Below are 13,546 nucleotides of genomic sequence, written 5' to 3' on the forward strand. Positions count from 1 at the left end.
CCCTTGGTGTTGTATAACTAAGCAGATCACTGAGCCTGTAACTAGCATTTTTTATAGCTGGACATACCTACATTAAGTGTCTCTTAAATGCTGTCAAGCTGATTTTGGGAACAATTTACCCTGTCAGTAATCATTATGCATATAAGTCATATCTCAGGATACAGGGCAATGCGCTGAGCGGGGCACATACATATCCCTTCAACAGCTTTCAGTCCTTCATAGTCAGTTTAAGGAAAGAAATACAAACTTCCGGTGTGAGCAGAATTTGTCAGACTGTATGTGACTGGCTTCCCAGGAAGTTTTACTCCAGCTGCAGCTGAATCCATGCAAATTTTTCTTGTTCTCAACAAGGCCTTAAGCACTAGTCTTTTGTAACCAGGTCTCTACTGTCAACTCTGCAGCCTTGGGTCAGCCATTCCTACTGAGCTTGTTTTCTGTAGCATGGCAGTGTCTACTGACTGATACCAGTGTATTGACAAAAGCCCCAGTGCACCTGAAGGAAATGTCTTGAGATTCTAATTGTTTTCTTGTTCTGAAAGCGGGGATGGGGGGAATGGTTTCTCTTGCAGAAATTGTGAAACAGGATATTTCATAATTTAAGCTGGCTGTTGCCCCTCCTTTTCTTCCTCCCGAAAACAGTCTGTCTCCAAGATCTATGCTATCCTGTTCTGTGTCTGCTGCTGGCTGAAACTGGTCTTAGTTTTTACTACAGACTATCAGCTTGTCTATCTGTCATAAAACTGACAAGATTATTGTTTCATTTAGCAGATGTCTAGGGGAGTAAGCCTAAGTTTTAAGTTTGTTGAAATCAAGCTGCTTTGAAGAGCTTGATTCTGATGGATTCAAATAAGGGAAAAAATCAGGTCTACATAGCTTTCTTTCATAGTGGTTTTATGATATAAGAGTGAATCAGAAGAGAAGAGAAAGTGAAAGTCTGAAAAATGAAGGAACCATTTGAGGTAGAAGTTAAAATTTTTACTGTTCAGAAAGTACTTATATTTTTATTAGACAATAGACTTTTCTGTCTTTGTTTTCTAGCTATTTCATCTTTCTACCACAAACTTTTAAACAGTGGAAGGATATATTAAATACCAAGGAAAATTATTTTTAAAAGCTATTTTAAAAATTAATTTAAATGTAGACAGCCATAGTATTATGGCATTAAAACACCCCAGGGTCTTTTTTATTGGTCCATTAATACTTGCCTTGAGTGGTAGAACACACCTGAGGCAAGATTTAATGAACCAATAAAACATGCCCTGGAGTGCCCTAATGCTATATTGCTAACCATTCCTATTACATAAATGCACTGTTTGCATACTTCCTTCGTGCATTTCAGAAAAATCTTCAATTAAGTGAAGACCATATGACAATTCTTATCCAGAGTTTCCATCAGCATATCTTGGAGTAATTAAAATGATTATATGAGATATTCTCAATCAACCAATACAATATATTGTGCCTAGAACTTTATGGACTGTCCAGATAGTGAATCCTTAAGTCTGGTTATGTGTTAAGTCAGTATGTTTCAGTTACTGAGAATTTTCTAAAGTCTTCCTAAATAAATGTTCTATTTCTCTCCTTCTCTTTAAACTATATCTCACTTGCTGTTTGCCTAGAACCCACCCCAAAGCAGAAATCTGACAGAGGAACTAGTCTTAACTTCAGTCCCATTAAAATGCTCAAGGATGTTACTAACATGATGTTGTCCAGAATCTTTGATGTGGTTTAGGCAAAGAATGATTTTAGTCCTTTTTAAGGGAGTAGATTTTTAAAGGTGTAAATCGACTTTAATGGGGCTAAGCTGATTTACATCAGCTGATAGTCCAGTTGTTTGCTTTCCAGCACATTCAGAAGGATCAGAAATGTCATACTTGCATTAAATCAGACATCTCAGATGGAAGAAAGTATGAAGGATGCTTACTGTATTTTGCAATTGTTAATTTAAAGCCTTTGACTAGAGTTAGCTTTTGCACTAATGATTTAGAATGTTCATAACCATAAGCAAAAATTGTTAAACATACCTAAGTTGATCTGTACTTAGTAACAGGAAAAAGAAGCAGAAGATTTGGTTTGAATGTCACTGCATGCAAAATAATAACCCTTCATCAGAGAGTAAGAGTGAGCGTTGTACCTTATTAGTTGTACTTTCCAGCATTGTTGTAAGGCAGGATGATATTCTCTTAAAGACAACAATGACTTATAGATGTAAATTGTAGAAATGGCTTATGACTTTTACATATTTGAGAATCTAACAGGAAATAATTTTTGCATTAATGTGACTTCGAGATAGTCAGAGCCAAACTAAATATGACTCAAGAGTAAGAATTTGGCAGAATCCTTACTTGATAGCTTAGGAGAGGAGAAAGAGAATCCCACGTTGTTAAAATGTTACATAAGAACCAAAGAAGTTACCAATTGGTCTGTTTTGGGGTGGAAGGCTTGTAGGCCAGGCTTGATCTTTGCAAGAATATTTGACAAGTTGAACATATGTGAGGATATGAGCCACATATACTTGTTAGGGCAAAAGTAACTTTCCTCACTTGTAAGTCTAGATCCTCAGCTATTGTGAGTTGGCATAGTTCCATGGAAGCCAATGAAATTATATCAGCTTATACCAGAGGAGGATCTGGCCCCTAATCTTTCAAGTAACAGGCTCATTAAATGCTTAGGGCCAAATTCTTTTCTGGCATGACTCCATTGAACTTAATGGAATTAAGCCAGCAGAGTATTTGGCCATTATTTAATACAGATAACAATCTACAGGGAACCAGGTTTCTGTATTTGTTTTTCTTTTGATATGTAGCATTAGCAAACTGTATGTGATTTTTATAAGACATAGATGTGAAGTACTGGCTAAAAGAGTATGCATAGATATCTCACAGGTAGAGCACCACACTTTCTTGATGTGCTACCTTATTTGGAACAAACAATACTGACTTGATCACAGGTTTAAACCTTTTACTGTCTTCTGGAAAGGTACTGCCCAAACTGTCATCTCTCTTCCCTATTTCTTCTTTTCTCATCATTTCACAGTACAATCCTCTCAGAAATTTAAGCAGGGTTAAGGTCATTGCTAAAGCTAAGACTATCTGAAAAATTATGCTCTGTTCATCCTATGACAAAATACCTGATGTAAGTTTTCCAAAGTCATTGCTGGCGTAGTTTTTTTTTTCCCTTAAAAGAGCATGGTGGGCACATTCTGTTTAAGACTTTTCACTGCATCATGTAGCAGCTAAAAGGCTGAAATGAGTAAGTACAACATTGCTATTATCAGAGATTGTTTCCTGGAGCCATTTTCATTTTTAAAAAGCTTGAGGTATTTGTCTAAGTTTTGCCTTAATTTCATTTCTGCAACCTTGTTGCCTTATTCTTTTGGCTTGGTGTGTGGATGACTTACCTGAGCTTGTTAATGCGTGATATGAAATGTGGCTGAGATTCTGCCATGACCGCTCAAAACTAGTCTCATTTTGGGTTGGTTTGGTTGGTTGGGGGTTTTGGGGGATTTTTTTTTTTCCAGTCACCCCAGACAAAACTTGACTCTCTTTGCCTTCTTTATTATTGTGATGTCTTTTTCCCATGTTGCTCTGAGATGTTAGGTACTGCTCTCAGCAGCAGTTAGGTCTAGACTTTTGGAGGAAAAAAATTTGCTCCATCTCTGGAGCACAAGTATGGGAAGGTGAAGGTATGTGGCTGCACATCATATTACATAATTGATATTTACTACAGAAACAAACCTTTCTTGAAATAAATATTTACCATTTAAGGATTTGGGGCCTTGATAGGGTGCTTTGCAGCTGAGTTCAGGCATAGCAGGAATCATATCTCAGTGAAGATGAACTTCCCATATAAAGGTTATACATCTCGTTCAGCAGTTGTTTTGTGACCTGTATGCAGTTTTATAGAAACATGAGTAACCCAAACACTAAAATCCAAAACAGAATCACCAGCCCCTTCTACAGCATTCTTATTAAAGCTAGGCCAAGAGAGATCACTGCAAACTACTTGCAGTTGTGGGTGATGTAACACAGCTCAAGGGCATTCTGGACCTGGCAAGCAGAGCTGTCTTTGAATGGACTTACATGAAGGACCACCACGAAAACACAGAATGAAAAGCAGTGGAAAGGAAATTCATTGCCAATGAGTACCCCAAACATTCAGATGAACAAGAAGAGCTCCTTAAGCAAACAAAGTGAGGGATGAAGAGTCTGGAAACCAGGTGGTAGGATGAAATGACTCATTTGAAGTTACACATGAAAACATAATCGAATGTTAAGGATTTGGTATATCTTCTGGCTTGCATAAGCAGGGCCAATGTTTTCACATTTCTTTTATGTTTTGGACTTGACCTAGGGCGTGTAAAAGAAGCAGGTATCTTTCCATGTAAGGATTCCATTGCTGTTTCAAATAATACCTTAACATCCTTGTTTAACGGAAGCCTCTGCCTTCTCTCTCTGCTCCCCTGTCGCAGTTTGGATTTCTCTAAATCAAAATGTAGCTGAATAATTCACGATAAGTAAATGTGATAGAAGGAGATGAAGCTGTATGACTGTTCTGATTACACCAGCCTGCAGAGTTGTTTGCTTGCAGAAATGAGAGTTCCCCACATCTCTGATGAAGTGATACAGTGGAAGCTACAGAGCATAGTAGCACCAGGAGTTCTTGCTGAGGCTGGTGAGTGGCTTAATGGCACAGTCTGAATCTGTTTATTTGATTTTTTTTTTTCCAAAGAGTGCATCTGCACGTGAGCATGTTTTCCGTTGTATTGAGCAGCTGAGTTGCAATCTTGCAATAACTCTCTGTGCATGTGCAGGGGTGTGTCTTTACAATTGAATCTCCAGAATGAATTTCCAGAGAAAAAAAAGTGTAGAGTTGTGTACCAAGTTTAAATTAATGGCTGTGCTTTAACAGTGATTTTTTTTTTCTCTCCATGCCTGAGCTGATGGTTACTTTTTCTATGCCTAAACATAACTTATGGGAAAAATATTTGTGTGAGATTGCCCAAGTAATTAGCCAGTTTACTCATGCAAATAAATATTTCTTTTTTATTCAACTTGGAACATCTTTTTTTGGCAGCGTTGCCTTTAATTACAGAAACATTTAAAGGAAGGCAAGGATGTAGTGCATACTAAAAATGTTCTGTGCAAGTAGTGAGGAGATTTAGGTGAGCAGCAGCTCTGTAATTACCTTGCAGCCAGAAAGACCCTCACATTGTTTGAAGACTGTTAAAAATAAGGAAAGAAATAATTTTCTTCTCATGGGAAAGGAATTAATTAGCAGTGTGCTGAGGGCCTTGGGATTGGTTCTCATCCAAAGTAGATAAATAAACCAAATATTGCTTCAGACTACTCAACACGAGCAAAAGATACGCTGGGAGAGCTTCTTTGTAGGGTTGAACAGGAAAACTGGCCCATGAGAAGGAGGGCTAAGAGAATTTTAAACCACCTTTGCACCTTCCAGCATGGCTTATTCCAGTGGTTGCTGAGGCTCTTTACCAAATAGAGGCAGCCCTGAAGGCCTGGCTAAGTAACTCCAGCCCCTCGGCCGACCTGCTAACTGAGGCAGTTTTGTAAGGCGTGCACGCTGCATGGGTGTGGAGTTCGGTTTGTTTCGTTTGGGGTTTTTGTTTGGTTTTTTGTTTTGTTTGGGGTTTTTTGTTGTGTTTTTTTTTTTTTTTAAATCTGTGTTCTGTCAGTTTGGGCTTACACTGAGGTCTGCAGAAGGCAGCTTAAAAAGCAAATTTGTGAGACACTGCAGTGGAGACAGTCTTTAGCCACGTCATTAGATCTAGAATTTAATTATGTTCCAGTGTTTTCAGCTGGCTTCAGAGATCTAGATCCTGGGATTATAGAGCTGTCCCTAAATACCAGTATAAGTCCTTCTCTTTGTAAATGATCTGAGATTTATTAATGGAAGAAAACAGCAAAACCCTTGGCTACTATAGCTTAGCATGGCTTCAGAAGGAAATAAAACTTATCACCTTTTGCTTTCCCTGCAGATATGTGTTCTCCACTGTTAACTTTTTAACTATTTACCTAATTTCAGCTGTATTGTTTGACAAAATCTAGAGGCATCAAAGATGATAATTTTTTGCACATTGCTACCCAAGCATCTGGATAGAGAAAATAAAAAACAACTTCGTTAATGCCCATGCTAAAAAGAGATTATGTTGGGAGCACGTTTATTACCAAAAGTGAGAGAATCTGTGCAGAAGGGAGACATTACAAATGCCCTAACTATTAGAAAAACTTCAGCTGGAAGTCACACCTTTCTAGGCACTAGAAAATCCCAGTCATAAAACACAGACTCTTGCGAGACCAGGCTGTCTTAGTTCCTCTGCTCACAGAATTTTGATTTTATTTATTTATCTTCTCTCCATATACTGGAGCCTTACCTTTAGGCCTGCTTACCTCTGTTAATGTAAAGGAAATTAATCAGTGTCTCCTTATGTTTTTTTTAACAAGTTGTTTTACCCGGTGTTGGACTTCTCAGGGGACCAGAGCACTGATAAAATTTCATATGTAAGCAGTGATAGGTGTCTTCCTAAAACTTTCAGTTTTTTCTATTTCTTATTCACTGCTATTTGATTCTGGTACTGTAATAGCAGGTAATAGAGGAAATTATAGTGCCCTCATGGTAGATCCTGTGAAAACATAACACAGAAGTGTCAGACATTCTGTCTTTAAGCCTGCAAGTGATCTCACAGGTTTATTTTTCAGAAAGTAACTTCTGTATTATAATTTACTAGCAAGTCTCCAACAGTCCCTTTTAGCATTAAGATTACTAAGGCAGGCATTCAAATAAAGCCTTGTAATTATTGTAGCTCTTTAGCAAGCAAGTTAAGAATCTGAAACATTCTCAGTTCTACAGAAGGAAGAAGGGAAAGTTGGTGACAAGATTTTGGATTTATAAGACTTACAAAAGTGTAAGAGACTATTAGTTTTAAAGGAAGAACTCACTTTACAAAACTTTCATTATTTGCTTTTCTCTTCAGTAGTGATTGTATTTTTAGAAACTTTATGTAGATTTCTGCCGCTTTCATTGCTGCCTATTTGTGTAAATTTGATTCACTTTATAGTTTGTTTAATGCAAAAGAAACATCCTGTATGTGTAACAGCAAACAGGAACCCATGGTTTTCAGCATCAGCTCATAGAAGAGGAATGTTTGGAATTCTTAGAAAGACTAAGTACTGCCAACTTTCATGAGCTATCGGTGCTAAGATGCTGAACACTGATACCATGCTCCTTGTCTCTATTGAGTCTCTGTAATGTGTATTTCTTGAGAATTTTTACTAATAGGACCAGAAGATCCGTTTAGTATTCCTGCTACTTAAATATGTTTGCAAAACGAGCATGTGATTAAATTTACTTACATATCTTTTCCTACTATCTTCATTTACATTGCTCATGTGTGGAAATTTAACTATCAGATGTCTATGCAGCCAAGATTTAAGCTTACATTATAGTTGAGAAAACACCAAGATAAAGGGAAAATAGTACTTTGAGGATAACTTACCTTCTTTTTGTTGAGAAACAATATGATTACTTGATAATTTTGCCCAACAGAAAAAAAAAAGAGTAGATATTTCTGCATGATTAAATGGAAATATGTGAAAACTTATGAAAATATTAGGTATGGAGAAGAGATTATAAAGTTCAATAGCAATGTTTGCAGAAGCAGTAATATGTATAAATGCATTATGATGGATTTTAGACTTCTCAACAATTAGGGCAATTTAGTTTTGGAGCAGTAGGGACAAGAAGTTTATGTATTTCTTCATAAAATCTACAAACAGTAGCATAGCAGTGAGTTATTTAACCCAAGAGGGCTTGCTTTTAGTGACAAAGAGAGATCCCTGTCATTCATTTGTTCCTAATAGTGTAAAATAAACCATGTTTCCAACAGTATTTTGATCAAAATAGGTGGTTGCAAATACTTATCCAATGCTTTTTACTGATTTTACTCCTATTATAACAGTTTGCAAGAACTCTGATTCCTGTTAAGGAATGTGTCTTTAAGAGTTTAGGGTGGAATATACTCAAAATTTCCTAGTTATTTTCATGGGGCCAGGTATGTTTGATATGGTACATGTTTTTTCTTTCATATATTATTCATATATTCATATATCATTCTCCGAACCTTTCAAAATGAAAATTATTGTAACTTTCTTACATGAGCATGAATGCATTTCTCTCTGACCTGATCCAAAGTCCACTGATGTCAGGACTTCTAGTGAATTTTTGGACTGGATCAAACAAAAGAAATGGATTTATTTTCCATCTTTGCGGGGGAAGGATTAAATTCAGTAAAAAGCCGTCTCTCTTATATAATCTTTTACTGTACTGTTCTTCTCTTTGTTCATATATATTCCTGCTATTATAAACTAAATGGTTGTTTGAAACAAAAATTCAAGCCCCCTCTTATTAACTTGCATAGTTTATTGTACCTTCAGGCTATAACTAGTGTGTACACTTGAATTGATACAGAACTGTGAATCCAGAAGAATCTATCACAGTGATACGATTTTGGTTGCATCTTTGCACAAAATTATTCGGTATACATTTTCAGAGGTCCAGGAACCTAAGATTCTCTCAGACTTCAGCTTACTGGGTGAAGCTGCAACATATGAAAATAAAAGATATTTACTGTATGGGTGTACTATGCAAATATTCAAGTCTAGCTTCATTGAAGGCAATGGTGTTTTACCACTGCAGTGGGACCAAGGTGTCATTCATATGCTTGTGCTATGTGGTAGCAAAAAATACGCTCAGAGAACTCTGTCTAAATATATGAATATACAGTGTCTTTTAGTTATTCATTATATTCACCATATTAAAGAACAATTGCAAATCCATATGCCCATGACTATATACTTAATTATTTTCTATAACCACAGGTTTGTGGTATATAGTATAATTACCAAGTATTTGTAATCTTCTTTTCTCTGTCTAAATGGAAAAGCAAGAACCTGTTAAATATTTTTAAATTGTTTCTCCAATTGATATTAGTAACATCTTGCATTTTTTAAGGCTTTTGTTTTTCCAGGACTTAAATTTTTAACACAATATTGCTCACAGCATTTTCTTTGCTTTGGAGATGACATTAAAAAATGGTTTTTCCTTGTCTCTGATTTCCAAAGATGCACACAGTATCTAATTTCACTGAAAACTAATTTTTTTACCTTAAGTTAAAAAGTGATTGTACACTGGCTGGGAGGCTTCAGCAATAACACACAGCTCCTTTTGCCACTGAGATGATTCCAGACTGAGGAATGTAGCATTTATTAGTAGCAGGAATTGAGATGAGATTGGATGCAGAAGGCAGGCTTTGGTATCTTTCTTGCAGAAGATATTTCCACACCTTAAAATGACCATGTTGTGTGCAGCCCAGTTAAAGGCAGAATGCTGTCTGGTTGACAAAAATGGCAAGGAGCATCCATCCTCTGTATGTTGCAGATACTTGAGCAGGATCTTTTTTTGATATTTTGAATGAATGAGATCTCACCATATATTTCTGCATTGCTGTCCTGTTATTCAGGGATTATTTGCCTTCCTCTGTGCTTTTCACAGTGCATTCTTACCAGCTGTAGGTAATTGGAGGGAATATATGCATCTTCTGTGAGAACAGTGAAAACAGTTTCAGAATATCTTTTGAGCCCGCTGGAGCCTCTTAACTTTCACATGGTAAGTGTTCTCTTCTTGATTCTTTGAGGGCAGTTTTTAACACTGGTGTTCTTAGCTTACGTGATGTTCATGTGCAAGGTTGCTGAAACTGAATGGTCTCTGCCGCTCAGAGAAGTCTCCATTGACATTGTGAACTTAGAATCTAGAATGACAGATTCTTCTTCCCCCGACATTATATGCTGAGCATGATGTCATGTGGTATGGAATATCCCTTTGGCCAGTCTGGGTCAGCTGTCCTGGCTGTGTCCCCTCAAAATTTCTTGTGCCCCCCCAGGCTACTCACTGGTGGGGTGGTGTGAGAAGCAGAAAAAGGCCTTGGCTCTGTGTAAGCACTGCTCAGCAATAACGAAAACATCTCTGTATTATCAACACCATTTTCAGCACAAATCCAAAATGTAGCCCCATACCAGCTACTATGAAGAAAATTAACTCTATCCCAGCCAAGACCAGCACAGGCAGGTGTCAGGTAATGCCAGGGCCCACTGCTCTGTGCTGCAGCTGAGCCAAGAGCTGAGGGCAATGGCAAGGCAAGCACAGCAGTGCCCTCACTGTCCAGTGATGCAGTCCCACAGCACTTGAGCAAGTAGTGCAGAGGAGGACCGCTGATGGTAACTGGGATCATCTAACAGTGCAGTGATTGTCTGGCATGTCCTAGTGACGCACTAGGGCTGAGGTCAAGCTGGGAAATCAAGTCAGCAGGTTGAGACAGCAAGGTACAAGGCAAGGCACAGGTGTAGCTGCCACATAGCTCAGGTGAGGAAAAAGGGCAAAGCCCTGACCTTGAATGCAGTTCTCAAGCCTCAGGGTAGGAAACTCCAATGAGGCTTCTTCATGGCTCTGACCCAAGCTATAAGGCTACAACATACCAGAGCAGGCGTTGAGCACAGGCAGCTAAAGCTCTTGCACAGGCAGGGATCCAAATAGGATTTGTTACTCGGTGCCCTGCTTTCCTTAAAGGAAGAGACCATTCAGCTCCTTGTTAAGATCAGTTCTTCTGAAGTGTTGGGTCTGCTAATTTGCAGCCAGGACTTAGCTTTACATACTCATTGTGAAACTTTTAATCCTAAAATTAACTTGACATGTAAATGATTTGCTGTTCTTGCTTCATTGCTGAGGTTTGCAGTACCCAAACCTTGGTTTGTGACATTGTTTTATTTTAAAAGCTGCACAACTGAGATTCAGTGAAAGTTAAGTTTTGTATCAAATCATCAGCAAGTCCTGCCAGAGCTTTAGGAGTGAGTGCTGTGCCATTTGCTTGTGTCTGTCACAGTCCTGGAGAGCTAGGATATTTGTATATACCCGAATAGATTGCCAGAATCAATCCACTTTCTGGAGATGAACGTGGACATGTCCTCTTTTCCAGTGTAATGTGAATACTCAAATCTTTCCACATAAGAAACTCATATATTTGAGTTTCACAGCACTCCCTAATAAGGTTTTATAGCCATTAGTGTCAGTGCCATATATCACTGAGGCATTGAAAAAGTGGAGTTTCTTTCCCAAACCACCTTTCTAAGCATCCAAGATGAAGTGATTTTATAGCTTACACTTCCACAGATCTTTCAAATCCCACAGCACAACTTCTTTCACCTGAGCCTCAAAGATTTTTGTAAATGATTTCCCAGAAGCTCTTGAGGGGGTCTTTTTCTCTCTTTCTTTATTTAAATTTAAGTTTAAAATACGATTAGATTCTGTTCAACACGAAATTGTTCTAGAATACATTGCAAGCAATGTGTGTACAAAAGGTAATCTACACTATCTAATAAATAAAATCTTGTAACTGTTTGAAAATTCAAATGTGACCATTTGCTTTAATATTGCGAAGTGTTTGTTAAACCTTTAAGCTTGTGACATTTTTCCACACCGACAGCTAAATAATGAATTAATGGCTTTAAAGTCCATGGCAGCCTGAGGGTTTCAAATGAATGTTTAGTCAAAATAATTGGTGCTTTAATCATTCTTTATGAACCAAAATTGTTCCTTAGTTATACAGGAGCAGCGCTAAAGCAAATGTCTATGGTGTGAATGTTCTTTTTTGTATTTCTAAAATTATCTGCTAAGTTGGAAAATGGTGTCTGGATGCATTTTCTTCTTTAGAGTTAAAGAGGTTATGTTTTACTCTCGTAATGACCACCTACATGGCTACTGACTGTGCTATCCCTTCACTGACAGTGAGCAGCTTCTTGTAGTTTTAGTGCATGTGTACATAGAGGCTGACCGCAAAGTTTTGAGAGCAGATAGGAGAGTATGCAGACCTCAGACCCTGCACTGTCAAATACAGTGTGTAGCACCGACGCATAACTAACTAAATTAGGAGATCTGTTCACAGCAAAGCTGAACCAAACTATGACACAGTTAAGAGCTGCATCCATAGCATCTTCTGTTAATAGTGGGAACAAAAATCTTAGATTAAACAAAGGAGAAAACTGTGGTCCTAATTTTGTGGTTGGTGTCATGTGAGTAGACTACTGTGCCTGCACAATATTCTGTGGAGGTGCTTGTATTGACCTCAACAATGCATCTGTGCCATACAAGCAGGAGATGCTAGCCCAGTTAAGATCTATTAGAACTTGCTACAAGCCATCATGGGTCTAAGAAGCTTTCTGTGCCTGGTACAATTGTAACATAGATAGGACCTACTTTATAGCATGAAGGTGATTTAACTTCTGGCTCAGGGAAGTTTCTAAGACCACAGAATACTATGAGGTGTAAAACTGGAGAAAGTACTAGTCTAGGTTTGCCATTTCTTAACATTTCTTTCACTAAACAAACACTAGTGACCTGTGTTGGACTAGGTATGGGCTCAGATGAACTGTTGCTGTGACCTAGTTCCTGTGTTACATGACTAAGTTCGAGGAAACATTGCTTATGACATAGCTAAAATGATTTTGTTGGAACTTTCTTTTTTTTGGTAGAGTTTAACAACAACAGTGGGGGCAGATTGCAAATGGAAATTAATTCTCTTCAGGACATGCCTCAGTATCTAGAAAAAACTCAGAGCATGCTCTTTGAAATTTCCTGCCACCTGATAGGGTTCTGAAGACAAAGTAATGTCTTTTAGAAATAGCTTTTTGAGTATCAGAGAAGATACTTCTGGCAGCAGTTGCTCAGCTTTTGTCTACAACCAGTGAATCCCCACAGCATCTTGTCTTCTACAGCTCTACACAAGCTTGAAATAGCCTTTCTCCAACAGCCGCGTTGGGCTTTCTCTCTGAACTCCCTATGGGCTTTTGTAATAGCAGAAGCACAAAATACTTTGATACAGGAATGAGAGGCTGTCCACTCCTCTCTTCCTCCCAGTGCTTGTTAGGATTGACTGGTTATGTTGTAGTTGGAGCGTAATACATTCAGACAAGTCTCCAAGCTGGAAAAAACCCAAAAGCAATAGTGTGAATGACTGCAAAATGCAATTATTTTTCTCTGACTATTAATGCAGGAGGAAAATGGCTAATCTGTATCAAATTTCTTCCTATTTGGATAGCGTGACTGTATCCGATTAAAACAGAACACTGCAGAAGTTTTACTTCCTGACTTCTAGCTCAGGATACAGTGTATGCTGGTACATCAGGTTGTTTCCTTTCTGCAAGTGAAAGAGGAAGTATGGCAATGATGTTGGGGGTAAATGAGTCAATGTGGGTTCTGAGGGGTGAAGTGTCTTGGAAGAGGAGAAAAAAATCCTAGCAAGATTCAGCTGGCTCTTGTAAGCGTTAGATATATTTGATTGACTGCCAAAATGTTCCTACATTTCTTTGAGGCTTTTCTTTAGCTTAATAGTGTGTGGTAATTAAAGTGTAGAATTTAATCTGTACTTATTTTTTGCCCTGATATATCCTTGCTTAGTCAAGCCTTATATTTCCCCCCG

Source organism: Balearica regulorum, chromosome 2, assembly GCF_011004875.1.
Source record: "Balearica regulorum gibbericeps isolate bBalReg1 chromosome 2, bBalReg1.pri, whole genome shotgun sequence".
NCBI classification, from domain to species: domain Eukaryota; kingdom Metazoa; phylum Chordata; class Aves; order Gruiformes; family Gruidae; genus Balearica; species Balearica regulorum.